The sequence below is a fragment of the Rhinoderma darwinii genome, chromosome 5, assembly GCF_050947455.1.
Source record: "Rhinoderma darwinii isolate aRhiDar2 chromosome 5, aRhiDar2.hap1, whole genome shotgun sequence".
Taxonomy (NCBI): domain Eukaryota; kingdom Metazoa; phylum Chordata; class Amphibia; order Anura; family Rhinodermatidae; genus Rhinoderma; species Rhinoderma darwinii.
Window position 1 is genome coordinate 176,922,497 of NC_134691.1, and position 15,115 is coordinate 176,937,611.

Consider the following 15,115-nt stretch of genomic DNA (forward strand, 5'->3'; position numbering starts at 1 on the left):
AAACCTATTTTTATTTAACTATCAGAATTTTATGCGATTGTGGGGTGCCGATGGTCGTCATGGCAGCCTGGGGGTCTAATAAAGGCCCCCAGATCTGCCATCTTTGTACTCCTTTGAAGCCCTGGAGACTGTCCTTGTAGACCAAAGGAGACTGTCAGTATAGCGATATATTGTAATACATTAGTATTGCAGTATATCACGCAAGCAATCTAACAATCGCTGGTTCAAGTCCCCTAGGGGGACTAATAAAAAATGAAATAAAAACTGTTAATAAAAAAAAAGTAGTAAAAAAAACCTTTTCCCATTTTTTCCCTAAAGGCATGTTAAAAAAAAAAGTTAACATAACTGGTATCGCCGCATCTGTAAAAGTCTGAACTATTACAATATATCATTATTTAAACCGTTCGGTGAACGCTGTACAAAAAATAAATAAATAAATATATATACATAAATATATTTGGTCACCTTATCTCTCAAAAAAAATGTAATAAAAAATTGTACAAAATGGTGTCGCTAAAAACTACAGCTCACCTCGTAAAAAATAAGCCCTCACATTGCTCAATTGACAGAAAAATACAAAACTTATGGCTCCCAAAATGTGGCAACATAAAACATTTTTTTTTTTTTTTAAATAAGTGTTAAAACATTAAAAAAAAAAGTTAACCCATAGAATAAGGTGAACATGTAATTTTTACCGCTTTATGAACAACAAAACCCCACAAAAATGCCATATTCGCTGCTTTTTGCCCATTTCACCCCACAAATATTTTTTTTGCAGTTTCCCAGGACATTTTGCAGTACAATATATGGTACCATGAAAAGCTACAACTTGTCCCGCAAAAAAACAATCCCCCATAAATGTCGACAAAATAATGCAAAAGTTATGGCTTTTGGAAGGTGGGAAGCAAAAAACTAAAATGAAAAATGATGATTGGCCATGTCTTTATAGGTTAAAGTACGCATCTTTGAATGATATCTATAGTGGTATATTTGGGGCTTCTTGTAATGCTCGCCCCCCTTAACACTGGAAAGATCCGACACAACCTCGCATGTCCCATTCAGTATAGGCAAGAAATAACACGACGAGATACCCAAGATTTAATTTTTCAACCTGGTGGTAACGTTTAGTGTTGGGAGATGGGCAGGGTGGCCAGGTTTCTTGAGATTGAGAGACCTATTCTTCCATGCAAAAATACAAATGTTTATCATTAAAGTAATATAAGTTGCAACATTTAAAAAAATTCAATCTTCTTGCGCTAAAGGAAGAACAGAAAATTGACAGATCCTTTTTAAGTGTGTGACTGTGGTAGTTAGATGTAAAAAGTCTAAAAACCCGGCTTTACTTTTCAATGGATATACAGGTTATTTTTCTATTCTACTACACTTCATCAGTCTTGAAGATATGTCCATCATTTGTCAAACCTCTGTATTTAAGTCTTTGTCTCCTAATCTCTCATGTGCTTTGGGTTTATAGAATCCATCTCTGCATCATCTTCCCTTGAAATATTCCTGATATAAAGAGCATTACACATACCTGTGAAATTGGTGGATTCTGTGGTGATTACAAAGGAACATGGCAAGACTTTAAAGGATAAGGGAACTATTAGATACACCTTAGAAATAATGTATAAAATATTATATAGCAGTTAGCAATATTTTATTTTACTCAAGCTGTTGGCTGAAACTGTCTTCGTCTTCACACATATACACACGTGTACACACATACATATATATATATATATATATATATATATATATATAGTCGGGATCTGTACACGTGGAGGCAGGGTTTGCTATCACACTTCTGGAGAAAGTCCAATTATGCAGTCCAACTTGCCTTTTTTTCAGTCAAAATAAACACTGCAGGTACTTTGAGCATAAAACACATGACAACAAATGCCCTTCTGGGCTCTAACCAAACACTTGTTTTCTCACCTATGCACAAAGAAAGTCCAAAAGTACAGTATACAGAGGATCAGGCTACACACAGTAGGCTTCTGGCTTTGCAGGCTCTGACACTGGACTGCATTGACTGCAGTCCTAAAAAGCCCAGCATCGTGCGCACATGTGCTGACCTGGTATAGAGTTTTAGACAGCTGATCTTAGACGTTTTGAATGGGTAATTTTTGTGGTATGTATTGTTTCTCTGCAACTTATTGAAGAACTTATGACAAATTGACATACATTTTTATCAGTTGTCAATCTATGTCTCATTCATATAGGGCCAGGATAACACATACAGTTTTGAGGCCATTTTCGTGGCAGTTTTTGGCTTACTCTTTTAAACCAAAGCCAGAAGTGGATCAAAAAGGCAGGAAAGGTATGAAGAAAAGACTGATGCATCTCCTTTCTTGTGTCCACTTCTGTATTTGGATCAAAGAACTGAGCCAAAAATCTGCCACAAAAACTGCATAAAAAATGTGTGTGTGTGTGATTCTGGCCTAAATGATAATAAATAGGTGATGAATCCTGTTGGAATTGATAAAGTTTGGGTCAAATTGCCATAGACATTAACAGATCTTTCAAAATGATTTTACAAGAGAAAATAAACTGCAGGCTAATAAAAAAATCACATGGTTGTATTCAGAATTTCGATCATAGCATCCATATAAGGCTAGCGCTACACGGTCACTTTGGCCGCAACACAGGTCAGTATAGGTATACTCCCCTGGCCAAACTAACATCGGGCATGGAGAGACGATCCTGCACGCTAGGCGGTACTGTTGCCGTGTTAGTGCCAATGTTAGTACAGGCGGGAGAATATAACTAAACTGACACTTTAATGTAAATGTAGCTGTGTTGAGACCAACAGGTTACCCTAGATGTGACCCTGTGAGTCTGATGGAGGAATAGAACAAGAACCTGCAATCCCAGACTCACAGCCATCTATATGTACTAGCGGGGTATTTATGTAACTTGTCTGGTACATTGTCATTGTAAGTACAAAATAATTTGGTGAGCAACAGCTTTCTTTCAATATATCGGTGGGTGCCGTGTCCAGTGTGTTCTACTGGGAGCTGTTATTTAAAAAAAAAAAAAGTATCTTGAAACTGTTGTGCACAAAAATTCTGTACTGCACATCATCTTTCTTCCACTGTGTTTGTTTGCATCATGCCCAGCATGTTCTACTGGGTGTATTAGGGTAAGTTCAGACGTATTGTAAATACTGCAGATTTTCCGCAACAGATTTCATTGTAGAAAATCCGCAGCATAATACAGTAGCAGCAAAGTGGATGAGATTTGAACAAATCTCATCCACACACTGCGTAAAAAACCAGCCGAAAAAAACATTCATAAATTGACCTGAAGGGTGTTTTTTTAATCCGCAGCATGTCAATTTATGTTATGGAATCATTGCTTTTCTGTTGTGGGTTTCCTGATTGAATTCAATGGGGAGGTAAAACCCGCAACAAATAGCAAATGTTGTGATTCCACTGCAAAGATCGCAAATAGGAAAAATAGGAAAATAGGCAAATAGGAAAAAAAAAATCGAATACTTACCCAGATCTCTCTGCTCCTGCGTCCAGTCCGGCCTTCAGGGATGATGCATAATCCCATGTGGCTGCTGCAGCCAATCACAGGATGCAGTGATCACATGGGATGAAACGTCATCCCAGGGGGCTGGGCTGCAGGATGTTAGAGGGACGAGTCGCCATGGCTACGGGTAAGTATAAGCTTTTTTTTTAGGACATTCCGGCTGAAGAACTGCACCACAATGTGTTGCTTTTTTTTTGTCCGGAATTCCCTGCGACATCCAGGGTGGAAAAACTGTGTATTTTATGCAGCATATCCGGCCTGTGTGAACATACCCTTTGAAAGGCCTGCAATGTTTATGTGCATGGATATTTGATGTATACCATGTAGGAAAAAAAAACATTTCTTTACACAAGCTAGAAAATTATCCAGTATCATTTACTATTCTTGGAGATGTGTTGGTGACACTCTATAACCTTTTAGACCTTACAGTTATTTATAATATATGCTACCTTTTATTCCTATGACACTTTATATCAGATTGTAATCCTTCCTTATTCATTTTTGCTCTGTTCAATAACAGTAGTCAGTATTGCTTGACCCCTTGCAAGGAAGGGTTGAACATGTACTATTGCTATTTTCCCTTAAAGCGGGTATTAGATTTCTATCTGTCTTGGTTACTGTTGTTTTATATTTCTGACTTTAAATTACGGAGGAAAAATGCAATTTATGAAGCTTCAGATATGACAAATTGCAATTCATAGGAAATGATAGAATCTACAGTGTAAGAAGATATATATAAGCAGCTGAGTGTGACTAACGAATTTAATAAGATGGTTGTGCTTGACTGTAAGTAAGATTAATAAACACATTCAGCTGGCCAATTGAAGGAGCAAAATAAAAGGAAAATGTTGTATGTGCAGACAATTAAGTTGAAGTACTGTACACACTGAAGCACAAATATTTATTTCACATGTATTTTAAGTTTATTTTAAGTTTTTAACACATTGGTGGGCCCAGTGCAAAGGTTTCATAGGTGCCCCCACCCCCACTTGAGCCTTGTCAATTGTCTTAACTACACATTCAATTGAACCTGATAAGAACAATTATATAAATTTAAAGGTTAGACACATAAATGGAAAAGGTTTGGACTCACAGGTGGCGTCTTCTCTAAATGGAGCATTCCTTTTTCTTCTCTATCCGTCCAAGACCGCCATGAGGATTTTTTCCAGCCATAACTTGATAATATAGATGAAAAAAATAGTGCCAGATAAATAGTGACCCAAATATTAATAGTGGTCCAGATGGTAATAGCCCCCCACACAATAAATGTACCCCTGTTTGTGCTCCACACAGTGATAGTGCCCCCTTTAGGCTCTACACAGTAATAGTGCCACCTTTAGGCCCCACACAATAGTAGTGCCCCCTTTTAGGGCTACCACAGTAACATTACCCCTTTGTAACCAACGTTTAAATAATTTCCTCTATTGTTCCCCCACATACAGAATGAGTGCTCAGTTTTGTGCTTCCCACAGTAATTAAAATGTAATTGAAAAAAATATATATATATATAGTTACGTAACCTTATTCCTACAGTGAAGAGAGTGGCTGGCTTCAACACAGTTGCATCAACACAGTAATAGTGCCCCCTTAGGGTCCCAACACAGTAATAGTTCTACCTTAGTGCTTCCACACAGTAACAATGCTCCCCTTCATGTCTGCACACAGTAATAGGGCCCCAACAAAGTAATAGTCCCCCAGATAATAATAGTGCCCCCTTTGTGACCCCACAAAGTGAAAGTGCCCCCTTAGGGTCCTCCTCACAATAATAGTATCCCCTTACAGCCCGTAGATCATATTAGTGCCCCTTAGTGCCCCACACAGTTTAAAAGCCCCCCAAATTTTTTTTAAGTAATACTCTCCTAACCCTGTGCCCCTTCTGGCCTTTGGCCTGGTCTGTCAGCGGCATGGCACAGCTCGGCGCGATATCATCACTACATTGTCCTGGCCTGAAGGGAACAGCCTCTCATTCCCCCGCTCCACCATGGTATTTAACTGTATCCAGAAGACGTGGTTTTAAGCATGTGGACTCCCTTGCGTATGCCCCTGGTATGTCACATGATCCTTTGGACAGCTTCTGACTGGCTGTGAAGGATAAAGTCATTCATCATGTGACTCCAAAGTAACCAAGAAGTACTTTAATTTCAACCCCTCTGTTTGGCACATATGAGGACTATTTAATGGATGAAATTATACTCACTAATATACTCTGTTAAAGCATCACACTGGTCTGTCATAGTGATGGGTTCCATTTAAGGCTGTATGGGAAATTAGTTGTGTCATATTTACTGTATATATGACTTTATACTTAGTTGGTTTTTTTAACGCCTCCTACCCAAAGCTAATTTTATGGGACAATTGTTTTTTAATGTCTTGTGAGGCGGAGGTTCTGTGTATTTTTGTAATAAGATAATGCAAATTTATGACAATATTGGAATGACATCATTTATTTTTGAATTATAAAGATCATGCTACTGTGAAATTGGCACATGATTCTTAGTTTTAGGTTAATTAATAGTTGATTAAGATGTATGTTTCAAACAATTAATGTGAATACAAGTTCTGATACAGCTGTAGTCAATGAATAGCTTCATGATGCAACAGAAGATCATGCCCAGAAGTAAATATGCCAACACTGTAATGTATATTTGTAAAAATTGTTGGTTAAATCTGTGGAAAATCCAATGTATACATGCTAAAGATAGTAGATTGTTAGCATACCTCAGCAAAAATGTGTGAAGCTGCGAACAAATACAAATCTGGAATGAAACATAAACATCCCACTTTTTAATTATTTAGGTAAAAAAGTTAATTTAGTTAAACCACAGAGTTTTTTTTTGTATTGTATTAATTACCTGACATAAAGAGTTGGTAATGTAGCAATGGTGAGCCTTATCCCCTAGATACAAATGTTGTTGTTTTTGTTATTATTACTATTTTATGCATTTTGTTTTTACAGTAATTTACATCAAATTTTGTCATACTTGCTTGTTATTGTTACACTTTGTTTTGTTGTAAAGTAAGTTATGGAGCTGTATCTGATTTAACAAACAGTATACACCTGACAGATGTCTACAAGCTGCAGGCTACAATAAATACAGTAGAGCAGCCATATGCTCCAGCTGTATAACATTAAGTGGTATCGCAAAACTTTTAGCCAGTTCCATCCATCAGGAAGTGTGTTTATTTTCCTCCAATGATTTATACAATTATATCTGGTCTGACACTAGGCATTTTAGATAACATAAAGTTGCTACTATGAGAAAAAAAAAACTGTGTGAGGAAGAAGTGAAAAGTTTGGTTTTAGACATTAAAGGTAAGACAATTGAAAAAAAATAAAAAAAAACTGTGGCAAATGAGTAGAGGAAGGCCAGGATCACTTACACAGCTGTGATTCAATGTGTGGTGCAGTTGTTTGCTCAGTTTTTTTTTAGCCAAACAGAGGAGTGAACACAAAAGAAAGGAGATAATAATATTAATCAACATATTAATAATAATATTTTTTTTTAATATAGCGCCAGCATATTCCGCAGCACTTTACAATTCAGAGGGAACATGTACAGACAATATCAGACATTACATATTGACAAAACTAATTTACAATTCAAACAAGAGGAGTGAGGACCCTGCTCGCAAGAGCTTACAATCTATGAGGATATAAGGGAGACATGTAAATCTAAAAAGTGCTTGTTCAGTGCAATGCTCCAGGCTTTTATACACATGGGGTAGTATACATAAAGCTGCATGAGCTGGTCACCAGCCAGTATCTGTGTATGATGGACAAAAAGTGCATAAGGGTGCAGGGAGTGTGGCTCAATGAAGGGATCAAGTTCTCATGACTAATGTAAAAGAGGGGCCAGGGAAAGGAGTCAGATTAAGGAATGATATAGGCCTGTCTAAAAATATGTGTTTTCAGGGCAAGTTTAAAACTGTGGATGTTGGGAATTAATCTTATTGTCTGGGGTAGCACATTCCAGAGGACTGGTGCAGCATGAGAAAAATATTGGAGACGGTAGTGGGGGGTTCGGATTATGGAGGATTTTAATCTAAGGTCATTGGCAGAACGTAGAGCGTGTGAGTAGAGTGGTAGACAGAAATGAGTGAGGAGATGTAAGGAGGTGCAGCACTGTGGAGAGTTTTGTAGGTGAGAGTAGAAAGTTTGAATTTAATTCTGAAGTGAATGGGCAACCAGTGCAGTGACTGGCAGAGGGTATAGGCTTTGGTATAGTGGTAGGTCAAAAAGATGAGCCTGGCTGCGGCATTCAGGATAGATTGGAGAGGGGAGAGTTTAGTGAGTGGAAGACCGATTAGTAATGAGTTACAGTAGTCAATAGAAAAGGGCATACTCTGGAGATGTTTTTGAGGTGAAATTGACAGGAACATGTAAGTGATTGGATGTGCGAAGTAAAGGAAAGATCTGAGTCATAAATAAACCCAAGACAGTGACCATGCTGCCTGGGAGTTATGGTAGAATTATCAAAGTCAGAAAATGAGCATAGACTGGAGAAGACCAGGTCAAATGAATGCCTGTCTTCATGTGTTGGAGAGTTAGTAAGTTGTGACAGAACCTGGGAGGAGGTTAAATATAGAAACTGGGAGGCAGATAAGGAGATTGGGTTATCAATGGGAATGTTAAAGTCAAACATGATGAGAGTTGGTGTTTCAGATGATAGGAATTGTGGAAGCCAGGCAGCAAAATGATATAGGAATTGAGGCGGTGAGCCCGGTGGGCGGTAGACAACTGCCACTCGAAGGAAGAATGGGCAAAAGAGTTTGAGAGTGTGGACTTAAAAAGAGGGAAATGTGAGTGAGGGGACAAGGGGGAATAACTTGGAAAGTACAGTGTGGGGAAAAAAGTATGCCTACTCCTCCACCCTGCCTCTTCTCTGATCTGGGGGCATGAGAGAAGTGGAGACCACCATAAGATAGAGCAGCAGGGGAAGCAATGTCAGACAGGTGTAGCCATGTTTCTGTAATAGCCAGGCGGTTTAGGGCAAAGCCACACGTGGCGGAATTGCTCTTGAATTTCTCCATTGACTTCCACTTCTATTTAGTAGGGTTCGTTTAGACGAGGCTGAAAATTCCACTGCGGAGCATAGGCTGCGGTGCGGAATTTGGTGTCCGCAGCATGCAATGGATGTTACGGAGTTGTGGCGGACTGGTTGCGGACTCATGGCGGAATTTCTCCATTGACTTCAATGGAGATTCTAAATTCCGCAATGAAGTCCGCAGCTGTCATGCACATGTTATGTGTGCTGCGGATGCGTCTTGCTTTTTTGACATGACATTTCTTCATTCTGGCTGGACCTATGTATTTCTAGGTCTACAGCCAGACTGAGGAAGTCAATGGGGCTCCCGTAATTACGGGAGCGTTGCTAGGAGACGTCAGTAAATAGTCACTGTCCAGGGTGCTGAAAGAGTTAAGCGATCGACAGTAACTGTTTCTGCACCCTGAACAGTGACTACCGATCCCAATATACAGCAACCTGTCAAAAAAATAGAAGTTCATACTTACCGAGAACTCCCTGCTTCTGTATCCAGTCCGGCTTCCCAGGATGACGTTTCAGTCTAAGTGACGGCTGCAGCCAATCACAGGCTGCAGCGGTCACATGGACTGCCGCGTCATCCAGGGAGGTCGGGCTGGATGACGAAAGAGGGAAGCGTCACCAAGACAATGGCCGGTAAGTATGAAATTCGTTTACTTTCACTAGGGAAAGGGCTGTCCCTTCTCTCTATCCTGCACTGATAGAGAGAAGGGAAGCACTTTTACCGCAGTCCGCAGCAGCTAGTCCGCATCAATTTACTGCACATTTTGGGCAGATCCGCTGCAGAATCTGCAACGCAGATTCTGTGCGGCATTGATGCGGACAGATGCGGACAGTTGCGGAGGAAATCTGCCACGTGTTGGCATGCCCTTAGGGAGTTAGAAAGGGATAAGTTATGAATAACGGTCAATTCACACGATGCGTAATTACTGCGTATTTTCCGCAACTAATTCTGTTGCAGAAAATTACGCAACGTGTGAACATACATACAGTAGCAGCAAAATGGATGAGATAAAACAAATCTCACCCACACGCTGTGTAAATACTGCACGGAAAAATCGCTCAGAAATTGACCTGCGGTGCGGAATTTTATTCTGCAGCATGTGTTTGCATAAACAATGCTTACTTGTTGCAGGTTTTTCCCATTGAATTCAATGGGGAGGTAAAACCCACAACAAATAGTAGTTGTTGCGGTTTTTTTAGCGGCAGTTCCGAAGCGATTCTGCTGCAAAAAACGAAATAATAATCTTATACTTACCCAGTTGTCTGTGTTTCTTCCTCCATGTCAACCTCCTGGGATGACGTTTCATCCCATGAGACCGCTGCAACCAATCAGGCTGTAGCGGCTCTCACATGGGATGAAACATCATTCCAGGAGGCCACCCTCGATGTCATTAGATGGCCGGCCTCCTGGGATGATGCTTTTTCCCATGTGACTGCAGCTGCAGCCAATCACAGGCTGCAGCGGTCTCCAGGACTGAAACGTCATCCCAGGAGGCCAGCCAGTTAGCAGGCTAGCTAAGTGCTGCAGTTTTTCGCATCGGCCATTCCAGTCGAAAAACTGCACCACAGTTTGGTGCGGTCTTTCTCCCGTAATTCCCTGCGGCACACAGGGTGGATTTGCTGCTAGCTTTTATGCAAGGTATCCACCCAGTGTGAACTCAGTCTTAGGCCTGGTTTACACAAGCGTGTGCGTTTTGCGCACGCAAAAAACGCGGCGTTTTGCGTGCGCAAAAGGCACTTAACAGCTCAGTGTGTCATCAGCGTATGATGCGCGGCTGCGAGATTTTCGCGCAGCCGCCATCATTATGACACTCCGTTTGGATGTTTGTAAACAGAAAAGCATCTGGTGCTTTTCTGTTTACATTCAGAGTTTGACAGCTGTTGCGCGAATCACGCTGTTCGCACGGAAGTGCTTCCGTGTGACCTACGTGATTTTCACGCACCCATTGACTTTTAATGGGTGCGTGATGCGCGAACAGCGCACAAATATAGGACATGTCGTGAGTTTTTTTCAGCTGACTCACGCTGAGCAAAACTCACGGACTGTCTGCATGCCCCCATAGACTTACATAGGTCCATACGACACACGTGAAAAGCACGCGCCTTGCACGGACGTATATCACGCTCGTGTAAACGAGGCCTTAAAGAGGCTCTGTCACCACATTATAAGTGTCCTATATAAGGAGATGGGTGCTGTAATGTAGGTGACAGTAATGCTTTTTATTTTAAAAAACAATCTATTTTCACAACGTTAGGAGCGATTTTGGTTTATGCTAATGAGCTTTCTTAATGCCCAAGTGGGCGTATTTTTACTTTCGACCAAGTGGGCGTTGTACAGAGGAGTGTATGACCCTAACCTATCAGTATCATGCACTCCTCTCCATTCATTTACACTGCACTAGCGATATAGTTATATCACTATGTGCAGCTACATACACAAACCCTAACATTACTACAGTGTCCTGATAATGAATACACATGACCATCCAGCCTGGACATCATGTGTACTCAGAATCCTGACACTTCTGAATCTTTTCTGTGAGATTCCAGCAACGGAAACGAAATCTCGCGAGATTACGGAGCTAAACGAGATTTTGTTTCCCGTGCTGGAAATCTCAAAGAAAAGAGTCAGAAGTGTCAGGATTCTGAGTACACATGACGTCCAGGCTGGATTTCATGTGTATTCATTATCAGGACACTGTAGTAATGTTAGGGCTTGTGTATGAGGCTGCACATAGTGATATAACTATATCGCTAGTGCAGTGTAAATGAATGGAGAGGAGTGCATGATGCTGATTGGTCAGCGTCATGCACTCCTCTGTACAATGCCCACTTGGTCGAAAGTAAAAATACGCCCACTTGGGCATTAAGAAGACTCATTAGCTTAAACCAAAATCGCTCCTAACGTTGTGAAAATAGATCGTTTTTTTAAATAAAAAGCATTACTGTCACCTACATTACAGCGTCCATCTCCTTGTGTAGGAGATAGGGCACTTATAATGTGGTGACAGAGTCTCTTTAAGGTGAGTTTGTTGCACACAGACCAAGAATTCCAGAGTGCACAGTTAAAAGAGACAGGAGACAAACAAGGAATGTTAAGAAGATTTGAAGGGTTTTATGTGTGGCAGGTAAGGGGTTGAGCTTAGCAGAAGAAAAGGGAGGATCAAGGTTAGGAGAGATGTCCACTGCTTTGAATAGCAGGAGAATGAAGAGAGTCTGCAAATGGTTCAGTGATTTATAAGGGTATGTTCACACGGCTTATTTTCGGGCCGTTTTTCGGGCCGTAAACGGACAAAAATTGGCCGGGAAATGGGAAGCAGAACGCCTCCAAACATCTGCCCATTGATTTCAATGGGAAATACGGCATTCTGTTCCGACGGGCCGTTTTTTTACGCAACTGTTTATCATCTGCTGTATATCATCTACCTGTAGTCTCTTGAATCTTTTAGGATTTTCAAAGGGGTATGACAGAGGGATTAAACTTTTGATTTTGTATTAAAAAATGTGAAAACGTCAATTATAATCTATAATTACAGTATGAAAAAGAGGAGTCTGCTTTCCAAGTTGTGTATTTCAGAAGTATGGTAAACCTGACCCTTTTTTCACGAGGGATTGCATATTATAATTTAAACTGTATGTTGTTGAAATATTACAAGATTACATTTTGTTTGTCATTGCTCATGTTAAAGAAATTAATACCATTTTTTATTCTGCTTCAAATCTTAACATTTTTAAAAAAAGACAATCCTTTTAGCATTTGCATATAATCCTGTTTGCAATAACATTGCCTCACAGTTCTGTGTGTCTTATATATTCTGCATTCAGAAATGACATTTTTTCTCTAAATGTACTGAGGACTGACTCACATAACGCAATTCACATATCAAAGAAAAATATATAATTGTTTCCTCTTGTATTGAGTAGTCTGTTTTAACTGTGGTTTCTATGGTTTCCTAATTTTAAATTGAGGTGCTGCTACTGTACAAAATGATTTACTGATATTGCAGTTGATAATATACTTTATACATTTTTAAAAAAAAAATATTTACATTCTATTACATCATTCATAGTTTCTTATAATTTTGAAAGAACACCTATTTGCATTTGTCGTACCTCTGCTTGCATTAAAGACATTGGTATATATCAGTGCTTCTCAAACTGTGAGGCAGGTGTCACTAGTGAAGCACCCCCCAGATGTGGATAAGGTGCAGCCTGCGAGGCACTTTATCACAGAAGTGATAATAAGCTTCTTCCTAGTTGCACCAACCTCTGAATTACAAACATAACTTACTTATTTTCTGCTTAATCAGGAAATTCTTGTATTAGATTTGTTTTAATGCTAAGACTTATTATTATACCTGACTGTACTACACAATATGGCCAAATGTATGCGGATACTGCTTCTAATTATTGAATACAGGTGTTTCAGTCACAGTCATTGCAAACAGGTGCATAAAATCAAGCACACAGCCATGCAATCCCCATAGACAAATATTTGTAGTAGTATGGGTCGACTGAAGAGCTCAGTGACTTTAAATGTGGCACTTTTATAGCCTGTCTCCTCTGTCACAAGTCAGTTTATGAAATATCTGATTTGCTAGATCTTCCCCGATCACTGTAAGTGCTAATATTGTGAAGTGGATGTGTGTAGGAGTAACAAGAGTTCAACCACTAAGCATTACCCCACACAAATTCACATAGTGGGGTTCCCGAGTGCTGAAGCGTGTAGCAAGTAAAAATTGACTAAGCTCTGTTGCATCACTCATTACAGAGTTCTAAAATGTCTCTATAAGTGACGTTATTATAAGAAGTATGCATCGGTAGCTCCATATAATGGGTTGCCATGCTCAAACACCAGCGTACAATCCTAAGATCACTATGCGAAATGCCAAGCACCAGCTGGAGTGGTACAAAAAAATGCCGCCACTTGAATCTAAAGCAGTGGAAATATGTTCTCTAGAGTGATGAATCACATTTCACTATTTGGCAGTCTGATGGATCTTGGTTTGGCAGATGCCAAGAGAACATTGCCAACCGGAACTTATAATGTCTACTTTAAAATTTTCTGGTGGAGGCATAATAGTCTGGAGCAGTTTTTCAGGGTTTTGGCTAGGCCCCTTATTTTCAGTGAAGGGTAATGTTAATGCTTCAGCCTACAAAGATATTTCATACAAAATATATTTGTATCCTTCCAACATCGTGGTAACAGTTTGGAGAAGCTCCTTTCTTGTTCCACCATGACTGTGCCCCTGGACACAAAGCGAGGTACATAAAGACATGGTTGACAAGTTTTGTGTGGAGGAACAGAGCCCTGACCGAAACCCCATAAAAAATCTTTAGAATGAATTGTAATGCTAATTGTGAGACACACCTTTTTGTCCCTCTTTAGGATTATTCTTTTGGCAAAATGGGCATAAACTCCCTCAGAAAAAACGCCAAAATCTCATGGAAAGGCTTAGCAGAAGAATGGATGTCCACCTAGTTTATTTAGGTGCCATTGTCAGGTCAGGTTTCCAAATACTTTTAGCCAGATTGTTACATAGTCACATAGTGACATAGGTTGAAAAAAGACACAGGTCCATCAAGTTCAACCTTTCTCAAAAAATGTCACATCATTCATTGCTTGATAAATTGTAAACCTTAATGCCAGTTGTCAGTAAATAATCATCTAGCCTTTTTTTTAAATGCTAACATAGTATCTGCCATTACTTAAATGCTAACATAATATCTGCCATTATAGCTTGACTACTCTAACTGTAAAGAACACTTTCCTATATTGAAATGTCTTTCTTCCACACGCAATGAATGTCCCCATGTCCTTTGTAGAGTCTTTAGAAAGAACAGATTATGTGCTAGTTCTTTGTATTGACCACACATATATTTATACATGTAAACAAGATCATTTCTAAGGCAACTTTTTTCCCTGTTGAACAATCCCAATTTCTCTAGTCTTTCATTGTAAGCGACACCTCCGATCCGATATAATAATCTAGTCGGCCACCTTTAAACCCTCTCCAATTCTCCCATATCCTTTTTGCAAAGTGGAGCCGAAAAACTGAATTCCATATTCAGGATGTGGCCTTACAAGGGATTTATAGAGGGGTAATGTTATATTTGAATCACAGGATTTTATCTCTTGTTTTATACACCCTAAAATCCTATTTGTTTTCGCAGCTGCTGCTTGACATTGAGTATTTGTAACCAGAATACCCAAGTCCTTCTCTTTTTCCGTTATCCCCAGCTTTATTCCATTTAATGTATATGAATTAATACTATTATTGTGTCCTAGGGACATTACTTTACATTTATCAACATTAAATTTCATCTGCTGTATCTGCCCTTTGTTTTCTGTCCCTTAACCAATTCTTTACCCATGTGCATACATGGTCCCCCAGTCCCTGCGTCTGTAGCTTCGCAACAAGACTGTTGTGTGGAACAGTTTCAAATGCTTTTGCAAAATCCAAATATATCACATCAGCACTTACCTCCTCATAGAATATGAGCATGTTAGTCAGGCACAACCTGTTTTTCAT

General features: G+C 39.6%; 1 protein-coding gene across 1 annotated transcript in view; it reads left to right on the top strand.

Moving 5' to 3' along the window:
• The window catches only part of CDH18 (cadherin 18), a 523,245-nt gene that overhangs the window by 155,267 nt on the left and 352,863 nt on the right, over positions 1-15,115 (top strand). The gene's annotated exons all lie outside the window — the stretch shown is intronic.